This window comes from Pleurodeles waltl, chromosome 11, assembly GCF_031143425.1.
Source record: "Pleurodeles waltl isolate 20211129_DDA chromosome 11, aPleWal1.hap1.20221129, whole genome shotgun sequence".
In the NCBI taxonomy this organism is placed as follows: Eukaryota; Metazoa; Chordata; class Amphibia; order Caudata; family Salamandridae; genus Pleurodeles; species Pleurodeles waltl.
Window position 1 is genome coordinate 32,026,387 of NC_090450.1, and position 16,181 is coordinate 32,042,567.

At 46.4% G+C, this 16,181-nt stretch overlaps 1 long non-coding RNA gene across 2 annotated transcripts in view; it reads right to left on the reverse strand.

Annotated features, from left to right (window-relative positions):
• The window catches only part of LOC138266548 (uncharacterized), a 153,034-nt gene that overhangs the window by 39,866 nt on the left and 96,987 nt on the right, over positions 1 to 16,181 (reverse strand). For both annotated transcript variants that reach the window (XR_011199541.1, XR_011199540.1), the window contains exon 3: positions 12,051 to 12,281. This is a non-coding gene — a long non-coding RNA (uncharacterized lncRNA). The remainder of the gene's footprint in view (positions 1 to 12,050; positions 12,282 to 16,181) is intronic.

Here is a 16,181-nt window from a genome sequence, read left to right on the forward strand (position 1 = left end):
GTGGAAGTAGCGCTGTGCAGTGTGCTCCAATGCTGAGGGTACCAAATTGCCCTAGGGTACAGGATCTGGCCTGTGACTTCCCATCCAAGGCAGAGCCTGTGGAAGCAGTCTGGATGTGAATAGACATTAAACCACTTGCCCAAACATCAGAAGAACTCTCACCATCTTTGTCCTTAAACCACCAGGACCTAACGCACATCGGTGAAAGGCAAATCGGACATTAATGCTCATGCGCTGCAGCTTTTGTGTTGAGGTTGCGGGCACTGGTGCACCCTAAACCAGCACACACACCCTGCATAAACCATGTATCTGAACACAAACATTTGCAAAAAGGGAAAAGCACAATAGCAGTGATGGGGGTCGGGGAGGTGGGATCTGGAGCTACAGTAAGCAGCAACTGGAGGGAGATTGAAGGGAGAACAGGGCAAACAGCAACACATACAGACGGGATGCAAGAGAGCCTTTAAAATAATGCAAAATAAAAACAAGGGAAGCCAGGCACACAGTTGCAAAGGGCGCAGCTTACTCTTGCTCCTTTCTCGGTTGAACATACATCTTTAATATGGCTGCTTCGGGGTCTCTGCAAGAGCCAGCCTCTGCAAAAAAAAGGGAGCACTAGAGTGGGTCCCTGCTTTGACTCCGGTGGGGGACTGGTGAGTGTGCAGTGCCCTGGGGGACTGTGAGTGCCATTGCAATCAGGGTTAGAGATTCAACTGGAAGCACAACATCCACTGTTTCTGTGCAAAACGCTTAGGGCCACATGTACGAAGCATTTTGCACATCGCAAACAGCAAAAGGGGCCGTTTGCGACGTGCAAAATGCACTTTGGCATGTACAAACCCATTTTTGCGATTCAGTAAACTATTTACCGAGTCGCAAAAAGGGATTGCGAGTCGCAATTAGGAAGGGGTGTTCCCTTCCTAATTGCAAGTCGCAGTCCCATGTATGATTGTTTTGTGACCACGAACGTGGTCGCAAAACAATCGCAATTAGCACCAATGTCACACTGGTGCTCACCCATGGGACCCCTTCCCCTTTGTGAATGGCAGTAAAAGAATTTTTTCATGGACCACTGCCTGCTCTGAAAAAATGGAACAAAAATGTTGAATTTTTTTGTTTTTGAAATGCATCTCGTTTTCCTTTAAGGAAAACGGGCTGCATTTAAAAAAAAAAAAAAAATGCTTTATTTAAAAGCAGTCACAGACATGATGGTCTGCTGTCTCCAGCAGGCCACCATCCCTGTAAGGGCGGCCATTCCTAACGGGGTCGCAAATTGAGACCTACCTCATGAATATTCATGAGGTGGGCATTTGCGACCCCCTTGCGAATTGCAAATAGTGTCATTGACACTGTCCAACATAAGGTTTTGCGACTCGCAAATTGCGAGTCACAAAACCAAACTTTCGTACATGTAGCCCCATATCTCTCCATGTCTGTGTAACGCTCTGATACCTTCTTTGGTGTTCAGACTATGTGTAAAGTAGCAAATCAATCAAGAAAAGAAGTTCCAAAACCAAAGCAGATTAAAACAGTACTTGGGCCCCGTGACACTGTAGGAGAAATACACAAGAGGAATAACAGGAAATACTATGCTACAGCCAATAGAAACAGAGGAAAAGTAAGTGGCAAGCGCGCAAACCAATGAAAGGGAAGGGCAGGTTGTAAGCCCCTCTTAAGATTTATATTAAATACAGTGTATTTCACAAGCACAGCATAAGCTATGTGCAGGCGAAACCAAAAATAGCCCCCAAAATAACTAAAATGTTTTCGAATGAATAACTGTGAAAGCACATGCATGTGCACACATTGAAGACTAGCTTGGAATGTTTTTCTTGCAAAACATTTAAGATGGCGGTTAGTCTGCACAAACATGAAATGCCATATTGGAATGAGATTTCTACTACAGTAAAATCATTTCAAGATTGCCATCAATATGTGTGCACATTGTGACATAACAACAGCTATTTCGCAAATTTCCTTAAAAGTTTAATTTACAGTTCTAAGATGTCTGACAGCCACTTTAGAAGAGTCAATTATAATGCGTGAGTTGCTGAGTGAAGCATTTGTATTTGAAGCATAAATGCTAGCAGCTGCTGAACACTCACAGAAGTAATTTAAAAAATGTATGTAACAGAATGCACCAGAGGAGAGGGGAAATGAGTGTTCTAATGGGAGTGTGCAGCTGCCTGGCCTTCGCATTGTTCATTATTATAAAAAAAAAAATATGAACACAACAATGAAGCAGCAGGGTGAATAGATGAGGGACAAAGAGAAAGGAAGGCTACGTGCTCCAGTAATGTGCTAACGGAAAAACGGGGGAAAGTAGTTCTACTACTCAACCTACCAAAACAATGATAAAGAAGCCAATCTCTCAAGGCAATGCAAAAACAAAAGTAATGAAATCCATTGAATCAAGAGAAGGGTGTAGCGTCCTCACCAGCCTGAGTACATGTAAATGATTATGCCACACACGCAGCTTGTTATTACACACCTTCATTGTTCAGAGTGTAACTGCTATCTCAACATTCTAAATCAATAAATCTATTATCCACACCCAAGCACTTACATCACAGTTCTATGGAGCCAAAAGGGTCCCGTCTTCAATAAGTCATTGTGGAGCTCGAATCAATCCCCCAGTGAGACTGTGAAGAGATTGGAGAAGTGTCCGTGGCTGGCCCTGGCGACACAGATGCAGATGCCTGAGGACCTGCTGCACCAGAAGAGGCGCCAAGACCCCTGCTTGCTGCACCAGAGTCCCGACAATAGCGACAGTGGAGGAGCTGAACACTGGACTGACCCCAAGAAACCCAGGGGACATCCAGGCTTCAAAGATCACTCCAGATCCCCCTCCTGAGTGGAGGCACCACTCAAGAAAAGCAAGAAACCTGCAAAGGACCAAGAAACCAGTGAGGGACACTTCACTTAATCACCTACATCTCCGCGACTGGAAGTCACAGCCGGATCCAATGACACACAGACAACAGTCCAGAAGTTCCCCCCAACGGTACCAAGATTGGTTGCACTGCGACCCCCAGTGGCTGAGATAGATAAAAATACACTTGGTCCTGGTCAGCTGACATCGGACCAAGAGAAAACCAGCACCCTCTAAGCTGACAAATGATCAGGAGGAAAGCCCAGTCGAGGGACTTCTGGAACACCCTGGACCTCTGACCAGAGTGCCCCCATTGTCCTGTAAGCAGCCCTGAAAGAGACTTACCTCCAGCTCCAGTGGACTTTGTTGCGCACAGCATTCAAGACCTCCAAAACGCCCTGCACTAGGCCTCCATGGGCCTTGCATCGTGAAATCTGCTATGTGCCCTGGGTTCCTAACCCCTTGTGACCTCGACAGCCCAAGGGGACCCCCAGGCACCACTTTGCAATGGCAAGCCAGCTCCTTTTCCAAGTGGCCCATCCAGGTGGCCCTGTGCCTGTGCCAAGAACCTTTCCAACTCTGCTACCGCCAGAACCGGGAGCTGCCCGAGGTTCTCCAGCTGGCAGAAGGTGCCCACCGACCACTGTGACTACCCTGCAAAAGAAGAGACTGGTAACTCAACCGTTCAATTTTTAATGCATTTTTTAAAGTGATTGCCTATTGATTCTACTTGTGCATAATTACACAGAAAAACTAACTTTGCTAAATCTTTAAAAAGTCATAACAAGAGAAGTACTTTACCTATTCTAAAGATTTAGGTCCTAAAATTTATATAAAAGTCTGAAGTATTTTCATAAATTCTGGTCTTGAGTTATTCATTGAGTGTGTGTGGTGCATGATTGGATTTGTGAGTACAGCAAATGCTTAGCACATCTCCTGGATTAGCCTAACTGCTCGACCAGCTACCTAAACAATTAGAGCATTAGCTGGTCTGATTTTCACCCCTGACAACTAACATGTAGTTCCCTGGACCCTCTGCATAGTGTATTTAGTTATGTACACTGCTTAAAGGGCCAGCCTCCAACAAACCCGGGGGCCCGATTTATCCAAAGGAGAAGGTCTGTGACCTTTGCCCTTCTTCTGAGCGAGCGGCCCTGACGCTGCCTGCTAAAAAGAAGAAAAGCTGGGGGCCGGTATGGTGACCCCGATGAAGACAAACTTAGAATGCCCGGACCCCATCCTGGGGCCCCACTGAGGAGGAAGACAGGAGCCCCGTCACGCTCCCTGTGAAAATGATGGAAGGGGACTCCGGATGACATCCTAGGACCCCTCCAAGTAGATCAGTCGGGGCACGCAATGGCGTCCTCCGCGAAGGTGGCTACCAGCTGAGGGAGAGCCAGAGGCCGAAGATTAAGTAGGGGAGTGAAGTTGCGCTCCCGTGAAGGTGGTGCTGGGGCCCCGGACTCCATCCCGGGGCCCCACCAGAAGACAAAGTCAGGAGTGCCATTGTGCCCCCAAAGAATGTGGCAAGAGGGGCCCCACACCCCATCCTGGGATCCCACGAAGAGGTCAAGTGTGGGAGATCTGTCTCGCTCCCCAGATTGGTGAGGGGGGCCCTGGACCCCATCCCGGGGCCACGATGCAGCAGTCACACTCCCCCAGGGGGCCCGTTGGGCTGCCCCGCATCACATCTTTCCCACACGAGCGGGCAGACACCCAGTGTAGGGTCGGCTTCTGCGACAGCACCTGGAGCTGCTGGCTGTGCAAGGAGACGGTGGGAGCGGCTGGGGGTGGGCTTCCCGAGCCACTCCCCAACAGCACTCACCTGACGGGGGTGTCCGGGTAGGGCCCAACACCCCCCAACCATGAGGGCAGCTGGGGGTGGGCTCCCCGCGCTGCCCCCAAACAAAACCAGCGTCCGGGGGTTTGTCCGGGTGGGACCAGACACCCCCAAACCGAGAGGAATGCGGCGGTGCGAGGCCACATGAAAGGAAGTAGAGCGGCTCTTCCCGGCACAGCGGGAGAGCCACTGATTAGATATGCATATGTTCCACAGGCCCTGCGAGGCCCAACGTCATTTTGAGCTGAGTGCTCAGCTCCTAGTGGCCCCAGGAGGATTTGGTCACCAGCAAATAAACTCCTATTACCAGGGGGAGCTGCAGAAACAGCGCAGTGTAACCCCAACGCAACGTTTGTGTTGGGTAGGACAAAGGAATCATAACGCCTCAAAGGTTCCATCATATTGCCAAGCACAATCTTTGTTTGTGGGACTGCACTCTCTAGGGGGTGTAGGATGGTATTGCACCAGATTAATCAAGGGTATAATGTTACACCAAGTTAATCTAGGGTAATCAAGAAGTAATCTGAAAGTAATCCACAAGTAATCTTCACTTTTTCCAAGTATTTAAACCTATCTCTAAATGTTTCTTGCAATGTTGATTTGCGTAATGAGATTGATAACCACTCTCTTGTACAGTAGGTATTCTTATTTGCCAGATTCTGGTGGTCTCACTTTACATTAGAGACAAATGTTGCATTGAGATACCAGCCATTGTTTTGCCATGTAGGTTGCTGGATTATATTCCCCCTAGGGGGAGACATGAGAGATTACACAATATCATCCAAGGGTAATTCCATCAATTTCTGTGTCTTTGTGAATTGTTGCATAGTATTGAGTAGTGTGTGTGTGTGTGTATTAAATGTACTTTCACTTTATCAAAAGAAAAACACAGACTGGACAATCATTTATTGAGTGTCATGCTTGTGTGCTTGTGAATGGTGATTACTAGCCCACACCACCTCCCTTGAGTTAATCTTGGACTGCTCTGCAATGCTACACTATGAGAGTCAAGTGCTACAATGGGGTATTTGGTTCCCAGTGGTGGTCGTGTGTGGACCCATTACTTGTGCAGGCCACACAAATAATACCCTCTTTCCAACAAGACGCTTAGAGGAAAGACATGGATGGAAAGGGGGCAAAAAAGGTAGTAGAGAAGGAATAGAAAGAGTTGAAGGATAAAAGGGGAAAAGGCAGACAGAATACACAATTTAACGAAAGCAATCAGAGGGGAATGAGTTATGGAGAAGAAAGAGAGAGGGAGAGGGGAGAGTTGAGTGTAGAGAGAGTGAGGGCATACCTGGGGAGAGCAGAGATGGAACTAGAACATAAGAGGTATGGAAATGAGAATAACAAACAAGCTGAAGACAAGAGAAAAGAGTTGAAGGCTGGAAATGAAGGATACAAGGTGTGAAAAAGAGAGGAGAAAAGCAAGATCAGAGGCTAAGAGATCAATCAAGGATCAGAGAGAGAAAAGAAGCAAAAAGGGATAAGGAGGAGAAAGAAAGGAGGAAAAAAGAAGGATGTTGAGAGAAAAGGGAGAAGGAAATAGGAGAAAGAGAGGGCTGAGCAGAGAGAGAAGCAAAGATAGTATATAGATGTGAAAAAGAAAGACAAACTGTGATAGCGAGGAATGCAAGATTATACAAGGTTGCATGGAAGAGAAGGGCAGGGCTAAGAGGAGAGATGATGAAGAGACGTGAGGGATAGAAAAAAGATGGAGAAAAAAGGGAAGGAGTGAAGGAGAGCAAGGCACAGAGAAAAAGTTTAGAACAGGAAGAAGCAGATCTAATGTCACTTGCATTTGCTATTATTTGTTTTCTAGCACTTAATAATTCATTTTTGACAACTCTTAAGTGACAGTCGATACTTTTTCATGTTAAAGTGGTGACCTTCCAGGATTTGGTTTCGTAAAATTAAATGTGTACCCAGCAGTCTTATACGAATAACTGAAGCAAATAATTAACTCACTGAGCTCTGAGTGAGCGCAAATTGAAAGCAACAATTTTTAGCTTTTTGTGTAATTTGCTGGCATAGTGCTTAGGACTGGAAAACACTAACCTTCAGACATAGATACCTCGTAAGGTATACAGGCTTGGCAAAATCAATAGGTCTAGGATAAATGTGCTAAATCATGCAAACAGGCTTGTGCACATGGCACGGATTATTTGTGCCATGTCTCTCTGCAATGTACCACTTTCTGAAAAATAAATGCAAAAAGCCTGTGTTCCATGCATTACCATATTACAGCCAGACCTAGAGTCTGTGTAATTATATTGTACAGCTAAATGCAGGAGCTGAGGGAAGGAGGCTGGCCTGGTTTGTAGTGGGCAACCTAGGTACTTACACCTTATACCAGGTCCAGTTATCATTTATTAGTGAAATGTAGTCAGTGTTCCAGCAGCTTAGGCTTTCTAGGGGTAGCTGTAGCAGAGCAGCTTAGACTGAACTAGGAGACATGCAAAGCTCCTGCAATACCACTATAGTTACACAGTACTTATACACAATAAAAGACAAAATTCAGTGTTACCAAAAATAAAGGTACTTTATTTTAGTGACACAAGGCCAAAAATATCTTAGCGGCAATACTCCTTCTGGAGGAAAGTATTATACACAATATATACACTAGAGACCAAAATCAGGTAAGTATATAGTCATAGAATAGTGCAAACAGTGGAAAATACAATAGAATGCAATAGGCCTAGGAGCAACACAAACCATATACTAAGAAAGTGGAATATGAATTACAAGTTCCCCCCTAGGCAAGTGTAGTGTGTAGAGGGGCTTTGGGAGTGTACGAAAACACCAAAGGTAAGTAAATACCCCAACCCAAAGCCCATGAAAGTAAGAGTACTGCAAGTTTCCTTAGGACATACTACAAGTCGTGATTAGAGTTATTGCACGAACCAAGCAAGACTGCAAGCAACAAATGGTGGATTTCTGGACCTGAAGACCCGTAAAGAGAGGAGACCAAGTCCAGAAGTCGCTGAATGATTCCAGGAAGTACAGGAGCCCCTGCTGACCTAGAAGATGGTGCAAAAGAGAATTCTCCGATTAGAAGAAGTCTGCAGAAGAGCACCAAAGAAGATGGCTGTGGGTTCCTGCATGATGCAAAGGATGTCCTACGTGGAGATGTTGGATGCAGGTGAGTTGCCAGCGCTGATTTTGTACAACAAACCTTGGTTGAAGCAATGTCGTGGATTGCATCAAAATGACTCTGCCTAGACCCGGGAGGGACCTGGGGGCCTCAACTCGGTCTGAGGAGGCAGAGGGGCTCCCAACACTGAAGGGAACCCACAGATGACCAGGCAGCATCCACGAAGGTCCCAGAACACTGGTACAAAGAAGGTGCAAATTGCGGTTGTTTCAGCACTACAAAAGAAGGTCCCACGCCACCGGAGAACAAGTTGCACATCACAGGATCGAGTACTGAGGAACTGGCCAAGCTGTGCACGAAGGATTCTTGCAAATAGTGCAAAGAGGCCTCAGGAGGTGAAGATGAAGCGGTCCACAGGTTTACTGTCGCAAACGGGGAACGCAAGCTCTTACCTCCTCCAAATTTGGACAGCAGGACCTTAGGACAGTCTGTGTCGATGGGGTCTACCACCTGTGTTCCAAGGACCATTCTTGTTGCCAGGAGAGGAGTCCAAGAGAACTGGTTATCGTCTTAGAATGTGCCTGCTGGAGCAGGGAAGTGACTCCGTCACTCCACGGGAGAATCCTATGGTCCTTCTGGCGCAGGGTGAAGACAGGGAATCCCCAGAGCATGCACACCATGGAAACTGTTGCAGTGGCTGACTGGAGCTGAAGTTGCAGAGTCAAAGTAGCTCTTCTGGATACTTTGTTGCAGTTACAGTGGTTCCTGGAGCAGTCTGCAGCTGATCAGAGGTCAGAGGATGAAGTAGTAGTTTCAGAGGATTCCTGATGGAAACTTGCAAGCAGAATCTGAAGAGAACCCCACAGGAGAGACCCTGAATAGCCCTGAGAGGGGGATTGGTTACCTATCATCGGGGGTTTCTGACATCACCTGCTGGCACTGGCCACTCAGAGGCCTCCAGAGTGTCCCCACACCTTGGAAAACAAGATGGCTGAAGTCTGGGACACACTGGAGGAGCTCTGGGCACCACCCCTGGGGTGGTGATGGACAGGGGAGTGGTCACTCCCCTTTCCTTTGTCCAGTTTTGTGCCAGAGCAGGGACTGGGGGTCTCTGAACTGGTGTAGACTCGCACGCAAGGAGGGCACCATCTGTGCCCTTCAAAGCATTTCCAGAGGCTCTGGGAGGCTACCCCTCACACACCAATAACACCTATTTCCAAAGGGAGAGGGTGGAACACCCTCCTCCCAAAGGAAATGCTTTGTTCTGCCTTCCTGGGACTGAGCTGCTCAGAACCCTGGAGGGCAGATCCCTGCCTATTGGTGGCAGCAGCTGTAGCTGCAGTGCAAGCCTCAGAGAGCTGGTTTGGCGGTACTGGGGGTCCATGGTGAAGCCCCCAGGATGCATGGAATTGGCTCCCCAGTGCCAGATTTGCAATGAGGGGACAACTCCATGATCTTAGACACCTTACATGGACATATTAGGGTTTACCATTGTGAAGCTACATATAGGTATTGAACTAAATGTAGTGCACAAGTGTAATGGCATCCCCGCACTAACAAAGTCTGGGGAATTGGCCTTGGACAGAGTGGGGGCACCTTTGCTAGTGCAAGGGTGCCCTCACACTTAGTAACTTTGCACCTAGCTTTCAGTAAATGAAGGTTAGACATATAGGTGACTTATAAGTTACTTAAGTGCAGTGAAAAATGGCTGTGAAATAGTGTGTGTACTATTTCACGCAGGCTTCAATGGCAGTTCTGTGAAAGGGTTTGTCTGAGCTCCTCATGGGTGGCAAAAGAAATGCTGCAGCCCATAAGGATCTCCTGGAACCCCCAACGCCCTGGGTACCTAGGTACCATATACCAGGGACTTATAAGGGGGGGTCCATTGTGCAAATTGAGATTATTAAATGAAGTCACTAGTCTATAGTGACAAATTTAGAAGCACTGAGGTTCTGATTAGCAGAGCCTCAGTGACACAGTTAAGCACTACTGACAACACACACATTAGGCCACAAACTATGAGCACTGGGGTCCTGACCAGCAGGATCCCAGTGAGACAGGCAAAAACATACTGACATACAGGTAAAAATGGGGGTAACATGCCAAGAAAGATGATACTTTCCTACAGGCAAAGAAAACCTTATATTCTGGATCCAGTCCATTATTTTCTCTGAACAAGTACACATTTGCAGAAGAAACATAGGGGCAGATTTCTTGCGCCCCTTAGTCCCCCCAACACCACCACGGTAGCGCTGTATTTAAAATATGGCACACCACGGCGGTAGTTAGGGTGACTAACATCATAATTCTTTACTGTAGTTTGGCGCTTTGCAGGATTAGCGTCAAAACTGATGATTCTAATCCTGCAAAGCACACAGAGGCCCATTGTAGTCAATGGGAGCCTCTGTTTAATACCTGCACTTAGCAGGTGTTAAAAAATGCCGGTAAAAATGGCACAAAGGAATCTCATAGATTCCTTTGCACCATTTTTACGGCTCCCCTGGCGCCTGAATGTCCCCTTGCAAACATTATGCCTGGCGCAGGCATAATGTGGCTCAAGGGGTTACAAAGTGATGGAAAGCAAGCATTGCACCACTTTGTAAATATGGCACAGCGTTTTTGGGCTTGTTGGGCCAAGTTTACATCAAAAAGAATGATGCAAATTTGGTGCAAGGAGGCGCTAGGGGCTCTTAAATATACCCCATATATTTTTACAACCACATTTTTTCAACCACGAGGACACATGGACCTTAGGTATGGTAAATAAATTACACAATGCCAATTTACAAACACCTATGTTGATGGTGTCAACCAACCACCTCACAAGTGAGTTTTCTTTCTTAACATCATTATCATGAGATGCTAAACTGAAAAAGGTTTTGACCAGTGCCTTATGGGATGCACTCTAGAATCTTGTCTATGTACTTTTTTCAATTGCTTTGTCCAACTTATGGATCTTCTCCTAAACTATATCAGGAACTATCACAATGTTATCTCCTTTCTGTAATTGAGTCTGCTAAATTCTTCTACATATAACACAAATTCATACCAGTGTTATTTGTGTTCCAGTGAATTAAGATTCTCTTATATGGGACTGAAGAAAAGAGTACTATCCCCATCTTAGTTTTGATCTTCAATGAGTACCTCTTTTGTCCGTGTAACATATTAGAAGGGCAAGGGAAATTGTATGATCAGAGCAAGATAAATATTTTGTGTCCCAAAGACGATGAATTCCTAGAGATTTCGGTTCCTGTCTCTTTTCCTCGCTAATGGACAAAGCATCAAATATTTAAAAATATGTTTTTAAATGTAAAACAAAAACATTTAATACACTATTTTCCTACATTAATCCACACTGTTTTTCATAATATTGTATTTTGAATACAAATTATCTAAATTCATTCTCATTAAGTCATGCGATTAGCAAACCACAAAGGATTTGTAACATCATTTAGTTCATAAACAAAAGAATCTTCATCAAGAATGCCCCTTGAAACATAAAAATAGAGAAAGGCATAAAGGACTTGTGGAAATATGGCGGTCCCACCATAAATTGATCACTATACATGTTCCTCATACATATCTCTTGAAAAGTCTCAGTGAACAAGACTTTTTAATATCAAGGTTTGACCACCAGGAGTCCTGGCAGAGAAGCATAAAGTATTCTGAAGCTTGCAGAGTGCACACTTACCTTGAAGTGTCCTAGTGCTGACATCATAACAGAGTCAAGGGCCCATAAACCAAAGAAATAGTTTACAGTTTAAAAAGATAGGTTTTTACATTTTTTCAAAAGGTTAGCTAGATCAACGTGATATGCAGAGTCCAGGGAAGTGTGGTTCAGCGAGTGGAGGGAAGACCGAAGAGGAATCAGGAGGATCCCTTTCACCTTTATAGCAGGTGAAGTTCCTCAGATCTAACTGTTTGTGATGGAAGGTAACCATGACAATGTGCCTGGATGTTCAGAGGAATTGTCTGGAAAGTTGCAGGTTGGGAGCCCGTGAAGTCCGGATTTGATCAGTTTGTGGTAGTTGCTGTTATATGAGTGAGGAGGTTCCAAGTCAAGGAGATGCAGCTGAAAGTAACAGATGCCAAAAATGGGCCAGAGGAGAACACAGAGGCGCAAAGGACTAGAAATATCATTCATGGGCGACTACATTCAGGGAGTTCCATAACGAAGGTCACCTAGGTTAGAACAAGTATTGAAGTGTGTCAATTGACCAAGATGGGATGTGAATTATACTCACCTGTAGAGAGGATTGTCACTACAGGTACTCTTCCATCTCGGACTGAGGCTTCCATGGGTATTAGTAAGAAGATTCAAAGTAATACGAATGTCACTTTCAGGGTACTCCTCGCCCTAGGTGGCAGTCCAGCAGCACTCCCGATAACAGGACTGTCTTGTCACTATCTTCCTCTAAATCTCTCCCGAAATCTTTGCACAGCAGAGCTATCTTTGTAGTTACACAGCATGGGCACTAGATGCAAATAAGAATTAAATGCAAAAATTAATTTAGCACCATTTCTAAAGGACATTAAAAAGAAGAACTTGCATAGCTGAAAATGTATTAATATAATTCATTGTTGTACAGACGAATAAGTTACTTACCTTCAGTAACGCTTTTTCTGGTGGATACAGTAACTACCTGTGGATTCCTCACCTAAAGAATTCTCCCCTCGCGCCAGCCCTCGACGGAAATTTCTTCTAGCTCTGCACGTCGACGATGATGTCACAATCGCCCAACTCCACGCGACGCCACATGACGTCATCCAGGCAATAAGAAGTCCTCGTCAACGTGCAGACGTCAGTTATCACCATTTTTTTACGTGCCATAGAGGCGAAGAGGTTTAACCTAAAGAGTACACATTCTTCCAGAATGAATTAAAACAGAACATTTATCATAAAACTCATTATAAATAACAGTTATGAATGCTCAATTCGAGAGAGAAATATATATATGAATGTAAAATCCAAGTCCAAAATGTCCTCTTCAACTATCTTAATTCGCAAAGGAAAAGTATATACAGTCATCACAATTATATACATGAAACATCTATATACATATATATATATATATATATATATAGATATATAGATACAGTATATATATATATATCTATATATATATATATATAAGATCAAGGATGCGCACCCAAAGAGATCTTGGCTTAACCAGTCAGGCAACGGGGAGGCGGGCGGGACCATGAGAAATCCACAGGTAGTTACTGTATCCACCAGAAAAAGCGTTACCGAAGGTAAGTAACTTATTCTTCTGATGGATACACCTACCTGTGGATTCCTCATCTAAATAATAGAGTCCCCAAGCAGTAAAACCTCCGGTGGTGGGTGCCCGAATGGTCAAACCAAGAAATCTTGCTGCACCGAGCGAGCAAAATGACCATCCCTCCTAACCTCAGATTCCAAACAGTAATGTTTGGCAAAAGTATGGAGGGATGCCCAGGTCGCTGCCCTGCAGATGTCAGCCACAGGAACACCTCTAGCCAAAGCCGATGAAGTTGCTTTGGCTCTGGTGGAATGGGCACGAAGCCCCACAGGTGGATCTCTCTTCGCCAAAGAATAGCAGAACTTAATACATAGAATGACCCACCTGGATAGCGTTCTCTTGTGGACCGCTCTACCTTTCCTCTTCCCCACGTATCCAAAGAAGAGCTGTTCATCTCGGCCAATCCGGAGCTATTAAGATGACTTGAGCTCGGTCTTTGCGGATCTTCCTGAGAACTCGAGGAATCAAGGGTATGCGGGGAAATGCATAAAGCAACTGACCCTTCCAGGACATCTGAAACGCGTCCCCCAAAGCTCCTTGCACCGGATACTGGAGGCTGCAAAATCGCAGACACTGCGCATTCTCTTGAGTTGCAAACAGATCTATTTGTGGATATCCCCACATCCGGAAGATACCCAGAACTAGATCTGGATGAAGGCGCCACTCGTGATCGACCGAGCTGCGTCGACTGAGAATGTCTGCACGCACGTTCAGGACTCCGGCCAAATGATGTGCAATCAAGAAGATCTTGTGTTCCTGAAGCCAGGACAAGAGACAAAGAGCTTCTCTGCAGAGAAGATACGACCCCACTCCTCCCTGTTTGTTTATATACCACATCGCGGTCATGTTGTCCGTCAGAACCTGGATTGACTGACCGCGAATGGAAGGAAGGAGGGCCTTGAGAGCCAGACGTACTGCCCGCAACTCTAACAGATTGATGTGTAACCTCTGTTCCCCTGGAGACCAAAGGCCTTTGATCTCCAGGTCCCCCAGATGAGCTCCCCACCCTAGAGTGGAAGCATCCATTACTACTGTGGCCACTGGAAGTGGCAGCGAGAACGGCCTTCCTTGAGACAGGTTGTCGACCACTGCCCACCATGGAAGATCCACTGCAGTGTCTCTGGAGATCTTTATTGAATCCTTGAGATCCCCTTTGTGCTGAAACCACTGCCTGCGGACGCACCACTGACGAGCTCTCATGTGCCAGCGTGCATGAGTGACCAACAGTATGCAAGAAGCGAACAGACCGAGCAGACGAAGGACCTTGAGGACTGGAACTACCGCTCCATTTCGAAACATTGGAATCAACGCCTGTATGTCTTGAACCCGCTGGGGCGGAGGAAAGGCCCTATTCAATGTCATGTCCAATTATGCCCCTATGAACAGGAGGCGTGGAGAGGCCTCCAGGTGAGATTTGGGTACATTGACTGAAAAACCCAGGTTGTACAACAATTGAGTCGTCGACTCGAGATGGCACCGCACGAGCTCCGGAGTTTTGGCTTTGATCAACCAATCGTCCAGATAGGGAAACACAGCTATCCCCCTTCTTCTGAGCTCTGCTGCTACCACCGCCATCACCTTTGTGAAGACTCGAGGTGCTGAAGTAAGACCAAAAGGGAGGACCGCAAACTGATAATGCTGCGATCCCACCACAAACCGGTGATACTTCCTGTGCGATTTGAGGATCGGAATATGAAAATACGCGTCCTGCAAATCAACCGACACCATCCAGTCCCCTTCGTTCAACATCAAAAGAACCTGTGAGAGGGTCAGCATTTTGATTTTTTTCTGTTTGAGGAACCAATTCAAAATCCTCAAGTCCAAAATCGGTCTCAGCCGACCATCCTTTTTGGGAATCAGGAAGTATCTTGAATAACAACCCTGATCCCTCTCTTGCTCGGGAACCAACTCTATCGCACCTTTTGTCAATAGGGATAATACCTCCTGCTGTAATAGGAGAAGATGGTCTTCCGAACAGAAGGATGGGCGGGGAGGGAAGGTAGGAGGGAATTCCCGAAAGGGAAGAGCTTACCCCTTCTTCACAATGTCGATGACCCAGGAGTCCGATGTTATAACCTCCCACATTGGAAGAAAATGGGCAAGTCTCCCCCCTACCGGAGACAAGTGGACAGGGAGTAGAGGAGGACTACGGCTGCTTACCTTGCTGCACCCCTCCCGAGGAAGAGAAAGAGTGCTGCAAGGTGGCTCCTCTCGTACGGACTCTGCCCCTGCCCCTGAAGGATCTGTATGGCAGGGTAGAAGCAGATTGTTGTGGTCCTTGCAATCTTCCACGAAAGGAACCACGTCCAAATCCTTTAAACCTCCGAAAACCTCTAAAGGAGGATGAGGCTGACGACTGGAGTCCCAAAGATCTTGCAGTCACTCTGCTTTCCTTAAAACGTTCCAGGGCAGAGTCAGCCTTTGTGCCGAAGAGCCTCTCCCCATCAAAAGGAAGATCAAGAAGTGTGGCCTGCACGTCCGGCGAGAAGCCAGATGACCGTAGCCAAAGCTGCCGTCTAGAAACTATGGTTGTGCCCATAGCCCTAGCCACCGAGTCCGATGTATCCAATCCCGACTGGATCACCTGAGTCGCAGCCGCATGAGCATCCGCCAACAGCTGCAACATCTCCTGAGACAAACTAGGGTGGCCCTTCGCCTCTTCCATAAGGGCATGGATGTAACGCCCCAGTATGCAAGTTGCATTTGAAGATTTTAATGACTTTTTTGACTCCCTGTCCGCAGGTGTCCCAGGAAACGAGCAAGGCGAGGATCTGGACGAACAAGAGGCTTGCACCACTAGACTCTCCGGAGTTGGCTGTCTGGAGAGAAACACCGGATCACCAGGCGCCGTCCTATAGCGACGAGCCACCGCTCTGTTGACCGCAGCGGTGGACACAGGTTTCAACCAGATGTCCTTAATGGGGTCCAGCAGAGCCTCATTGAAGGGCAAAAGAGGCTCAGCAGAAGCAGAAGCCGGGTGTAAAACCTCTGTCAATAAATTTCTTTTGACCTCCGCAGTAGGAAGGGGAAGGTCCAAAAAGTCTGCAGCCTTCCGAATGACTGCGTGGAATGAAGCAGCTTCCTCTGTGATCT